The 6472-nt window shown below is 47.0% G+C and overlaps 1 pseudogene; it reads left to right on the top strand.

Annotated features, from left to right (window-relative positions):
- The first annotated feature begins 1455 nt into the window (after positions 1-1455).
- On the top strand, positions 1456-1593 carry LOC121465907 (annotated as a pseudogene).
- The last annotated feature ends 4879 nt before the right edge of the window (positions 1594-6472 follow it).

Here is a 6472-nt window from a genome sequence, read left to right as displayed (position 1 = left end):
TATCCCTCTGCCTGGGCTCAGAATGCACGTGATGTGGGTGCTCATGTTCCCTTCCATGACCAGTTATATAATGTATCTGCCATCCAGGACCGGGAGGACCACAGTGCTAGACCTCAGAGATGCAGAAGGGAACAAGTACCAATTTTTCTTTGAGTGGCTCCCCAACATTTAGATGGAGATGCAGTGTTTGGAGTCAGAGGCATCATCATTGCACAAAGAGGTCCTAGTAGGCAATGGCTGTAGTTAGGACTGTATTGACTATAAGGCTGGGATCTGAGAACTGCATCCCTGGATCTTTCTTTTTGTGTCCTTTATATCTGATGTACTGGGTCCCTGCTTTCTCCTCCTCTTTCTTCCCACCCTCCTCCTTTATCTGTCTCTCCGCTTTCAGCTCTTCTTTCCCATCCTGACACTTGGCGGCAGTGGGGCAGCGGACATTCTCACTGGGAGGCACATGACTCTACATGGGCATTGCCTGTGATCCCCAGATCTTCTGTTACTTGCTAGAGAGGCCAGTGGAATTTTGGCAGAGAACAGAAGGTTCCATAGCTACGGCTCTGCAGGGTCATGCTCACACAAGCTCTCCGTAGGACACGTGTGTACTCCGGAGAGGGTGGGAAGGAGTTTCAGGGATGGTAAAGGAAGGAAGGGTCAGATGTCAAAGTTGTGGCCCATATCACATACACAGTGAGGAGCTGCTTTCAGTTCTCAACTGGCCTCAGAGGTGTGTCCAGTTCAGGGGCTGTCTTGGAGATGAGCACCCTGGACACTGTCCTCAGAGCTGAGCTCACAGACCTGACCTCACTGTCCTCCGGCTCAACTGCTCCACGATTCCATTTGTTTTTCCATAAATGGCGCTTCTGTGGCTTGAGAGCCAGGGTGCCAAGGCTCATACAGTCCCTGCAGGCCCTGGGGCTCTCTGCTGAATTTGGCACACGCTTCACAGCCAGATGCCGATGGCATCCCTGACAGCTATTACGTGTCCCGCCCATGTGCTATCAGAAAGTCCCTTTATGGCAATGGGATGGCCAAAGGAAGCCATCTGGAGGACACTCAGAATATGTAATTGTCTTGTGAGCAGCATGGGACTGTGTTCTAAAGAGGTGGCCAGTAAGCGGGGCGGGAGCAGGGAGGAAGGTCAATTAAAATCACAAGCAGGAAGGGGGTTCAAGAGAGAAGCGTGTCCTGGGTGGGGCGTCACAGGAAACCTGTAAGAAATGGAGTCTGGGAGGTGCCCAGTGTGCCATGACATTTCGTATGGGAGTGTGTGGTCACAGTGACAATGTCTTCTTATCTTCCTTGAAATCTGTCCTGATATCTGGGCAGTTGTACCCAATCTTATTCTTAATCAACCTCTTCCTTTTTTGGGGGGAGGGAGTCCCATTACAAGGTCTCTGCAACTTACTTTCCCTGTGAAGTAAGTGTGAATGGAGCTTGGGTGTTTAGTATCGTCACAGACATCTGACGGGGGAGACACCATGATGACAAAGGTAGTTTGTCCTGGGTGATGAGCTGACCCCTGTGATTTCCCCCAAATTCTGGAAGCCCAGCTGCATAATCTGTGGTAGTGGGAGTGGTGCTTACATTCTCCTCTGGGGAAACAAAAAAGAATTTTATATTGTTAATTAGATGTGCAAAGATCTAATTACACATTTTTATTTTCTGTCATGATTCTTGTTGTGTTCCACTGTGTCACTTGCTCCCTAGTTAAAGCATCTCAGATTCTTCCAGTTTGAAAATAGCTTTGATTTAAAAATGGTCAGCGCTAGGGAAACATCTTTTCTGAAAATGTTTCTCTGCCTTTCACTTTCCTGTCCATCCTCTCCTCTTTCCCAGACGGGGATCTCTTTAGTGGGGCGCAAGGGGCTTCAGATCCTTGCACGAGGGCACATCTAAGCCATTTCCATAGGTAATCGATGCCAACTGAAGATGCCCGTGGTCTCGTGGAGTTTGTTCTGTTCTCTGCTAAAGCAGTAGGTGGCCCTGGACCCTGCCCCTGTGCAGGCACCCTCATGCTACTCAGCCCTCCCAGCAGCTAAGGGCCACTCTCAGCTCAAGTCCATTGGCCTGTGACATGAATGTCTGTGTTTCACTTAAAATAAGGTTAAAACTTTAATCCTCTCCGGGCGGTGGTGGCGCATGCCTTTAATCCCAGCACTTGGGAGGTAGAGGCAGGCGGATCTCTGTGAGTTCGAGACCAGTTTAAAACTAGAACTGGGTCACTGCCTCAGGTGGACGAGGAATGCATTTAATGACTCTTTCTTTTGTTTGCTGTGTCTTAGCTGTGTTGCTGCTCTATAGTGTGGTTATAGCTTTGGAATTCTTATTCTCTTCTTCAGTTGCAGTGAGGGAACTTGCAAACCCTTCTTTTTTCCCAGTTGCTGACCATATCAAGTTCAGATGCCCAGGGCCTAAAGTAAAGCCTCTGAGCCAGAAAATAATCAAACCACCACTACCACCACCAAAACCAACAATCAAACCACCACTACCACCACCAAAACCAATAACCAAATCATCACTACCACCACCAAAACCAGTAACCAAAGCACCACCAAAACCAACAACCAAACCACCACTACCACCACCAAAGCCAATAACCAAACCACCATTACCACCACCAAAACCAATAACCAACCCACCATTACCACCACCAAAACCAATAACCAACCCATCACCACCAAACCCCAAAGGAACAAAGCACTACCCCAAGCCTAATGAAATGCTACTGAAAGTTGATTGGTGCACACAGGCCTGGCTCCATGACATCTACAGTTAGCACCACCGCCTCCATCTCTGATTTCACCTCGCAAATCTATCCTTGTAAGATTTTTCTTTCAATCTTGCTTAGCAGACAAGTTTTATTTCCTCAAACCACAATGGGTGTACCTTACAACAAGTGTCTTTGTTGAAGTCATTAAACCCCAACACCACTGAGCATCCTCCCCAGTGTTCTGCCCTTTGTCCCCTGCTTTCTTTAAGGGAAGCCTTCCTGGTGGCCTTGCCCATTGAGAGGACCTCTGCCTGCGGATTCCAGTGCTCTCGGCTGTCTCACCCCTCACCTTGTCTGTTTGGACAGCTGTCTCGTAGATTTGTAAGGCCCTCAGGACACATCTTTGTCCTTCCACATCCAGGAACTCCTTCTGTAAATTCTGGCCACAGCTCTTATTAGTCATTACTGATAAAGATAATGAAGTAATAACATTTTTTGATGAGAGAGCAAACAGAGTTTATGAAGTTTTAAGAGCAACCCGACAGGTTTGTGATAGGTAGAATCAGATGGCAAGTCCATTTCCTGTGCTGTTTAAAAGCATTGCATCGGATACTCACCTTCTCCATAACCAAGCTATTTTATTTATTTATTTATTTACTTACTGAGGCAGGGCCTTTCTACAGAGCCCTGACTATTCTAGAACTTGTTCTGTAGACCAGGCTGGCCTTGAACTTAGTGATCTGCCTGCTTCTGTCTCCTGAGTGCTGAGATTAAAGACGTGCACCATCACGGCCCATAATAAAGTTTCTGACTTGCAGCTTAATATATAAGCTCTTGTCATATTTATTGGCCCATGAGGCAAAAATGTTTTTTCATTTATCCACCAGAAGGGGACTTAGGACTGGATATTGAATCTTTTAAAATGCTTTTGTAATAGCGAATGTTCTATTGAAAAACTATTTAATTTATCGAGAGATGCTTCCTCTAAAGCAGGGGAAAGACCTTGTCAGTCCCGCCCTCCTGCTGGGATTCTGCTCACACTGCAGTCATTGAATCTGATGAAGAAATTTCCTTACGAGCCAGGTAATCCATTTTCTTAGGAAGACCATGTTTCCTGGGTGTTAGGGGCTTTTGTGTGCACAGTTGAGAGTTCAGAAACAAGTGCACACCTCCTAACAGAACCACTCCCCAAGAGCAGCCTATATGGGCAATTTTTTTCAAACCACCATAGCCTCTGAGCTATGTTTGTGCTTCTCTTCCTTCAGTTATGATGGCCTGTTTTAGGATGGGAGGCTGTGGCCTGTTTGTCAAGAGAGTGCCACCTTTGAACTACTCCTCCCAGAGTGGCTGGAGGTCATGGTGATGGCTTCCCTTGCTGGGTCTACCCTTTCAAAATCCTCCTGGTGGCACCGGCATGATATTCAGAGAGCTGCCCTCAAGGGCTTTGCATTCAAACCCCGGTAGAAAAGCAGCCTGTGCTCTACGGGAGGGTTTTATAGACACATCCGAGGCAGAGACAGGACAGCTCTGTGTTCCCTCAGTTTCTGCAGCTGGCCAGAACCCGAGCAGCCTGTGCTCTACGGGAGGGTTTTATAGACACATCCGAGGCAGAGACAGGACAGCTCTGTGTTCCCTCAGTTTCTGCAGCTGGCCAGAACCCGTGGGTGCTGTATATTTTCACACCATGCTTCTTTCAGACAACTGGAAAACAACAGAAAAAAAAAAAACCCAACCCTGCAATATTGCATGAAAGCCACGGTGCAGCCAGGCCTGAAGGGTGGTTTGCAAGCTGCTGAGCCCCGTCAGGAGCTGGCAAGGCTGAGTGTTTTTGGAAAATGTCTGTGTTTCGTTCTAAGTCTTCACCTCCTGTTTTCTTCCCTGAAGGAAAGGAATGAAACAGGAGAGAGCCCATTTATTTATTTTCTCTGACATTCCCTCATCTGCAGGATATAGGCTGCCAGATTTTTTATGCCCTGCTTTGCTACTGGGCCAGGAGAGAGGAAATTGGAGGTATAGGCGGGAATGATTCCTTGATTTAGGAAGGCAACAATACAGCCAAACAGAATCTGCAGGCCAAGCCTCAGGCTGGTGCCTGCTGGATGAGACTTTGTATACAACGACCCACATCGCTTTGACCACGATGTGACTGCCTCACTGAAACCTGCCTACAGTCAAACAAAAGAAACAGTCATTCCATGTGATGCATTTTAGCTTTGATAGTTACTCAACTACCTAGGGAGCTTGGGAACCTCTGTTTATGCTGCAGCTGGGCTGAGCGAGCCCAAACACTGGAGTTTCCAACCGCGGAGTTTAGCTCCAGTTTTTGGCTGTAGTGAGTGTAACCGAGGCAGCTGTTGATTCGTGAGGGCGAGCATGGATGCTGAACACTGTTGTCTGCTTAAGACAAGGATGGGGGCATGCTCCTGGGAATGCATTGCTCTTGGGGTGTACTCCTTCTCCCATCAGATATATGCTCTCACCGTCTGGGGTGACCGAGGCCAGTTCCTCATCTGAGGCAGGTATGGTGTGGCCTCTACTCCACTTGTCGTTACTGAAAGAGTGTCACGGAACCTTGGTTGATTTGGTGCTGAGATTCTGTCAAGCAGGGATTCAGACAGTGCTCAATGCTCTGTCCTTTCATGGTTGTCACCCTTTGTCTTGGCTAATGGACAGAGGAAGTTGTCAGAAGTTTTTAATGGCAAATATGCCATTAGGTTATTTTATCCAACCTCTGATAGCATCTGAAGAGCATTAGCTGCCCATGGGGAAAAGTTCTAACCCCTAAAAGGAAGTTTGCTTTTCTTTTTCGGGTTATAATCTCCCAGCTCTTACCAAAGGCTAAAGTTAGGATGTGCAAAGATGACAAGATGCGAATTGATACCTTGTGGGTAGATACGCGCCAGGCCTCTATTCCAGGATTCAGGTTCTCTCTGAGTCAGCGAAATCATAGTCTCATATTTTGGCTTTACCTTCATGCCTTTTTCCCGAGAATAACACGTAACCTTTCAGTTCAGCTGTCCATTAAAACGAGTTGATTCTGACCAGGAGGGCAGAGTGACAGAGCGGCCACATTGGCATATACATGTTTTCCTTTGAATTAAGAAAGAAGATAGCGATGAGACGAAGCTAGTGATTACTAGCCCGAGTTTCTGCTCAACTTGCGAAGAAGACATTTAGCATTGTCAACTCAAGGAAGAGCCAGGCAAGAAGTAATGCTTCTGTCTGATAAGTCATGTGGCACCCTGGGGAGGTGTTGATATGGCTCAGGAAATACTGAACTTACAGACTGATACTCTGGGTTCTTGGAATGTTTGTCCATTATTAGCTGCGTAACTAGCAAGTCACAATCTCACGGAGGCGCCCTTTCCTCCTCTGTCAAGTGTGGATAATAATGCTTGTCTGAATCCTGTCACTGAAAACATAACAGGGCACACTGAGGTATGGTTACATGGCAGGGGTGTTGGCTATGGAGTTACCCGTCAAAGTCAAATATCCCATCTCCTTCTAAGTCCAACACAACAAGCACCCCCACTCCCCGTACTATTATCTCTGATGAATGGTAGATGAAGGATTTGGTTCTCCTTTAGAGGTTGTGTTGTACAAAAAGAAAGTATGTTTTCAACACTAAGGTTTCACTTCAAATGATGAGATTGCCCTAAAAAGGCGGGCTGTGAACAGTGGATCCAAATGGAAGAGAAGCAGTCAACACCAAACTATGGCTCAGGGAACATCCTAGAAGAGAAGGTGGAAGGGTTGTAAGAG

Source organism: Microtus oregoni, unplaced genomic scaffold (assembly GCF_018167655.1).
Source record: "Microtus oregoni isolate MIOR12 unplaced genomic scaffold, Mior012 000031F_ref0000149, whole genome shotgun sequence".
Taxonomy (NCBI): Eukaryota; Metazoa; Chordata; class Mammalia; order Rodentia; family Cricetidae; genus Microtus; species Microtus oregoni.
This window is presented reverse-complemented; position numbering and strand designations above follow the sequence as displayed.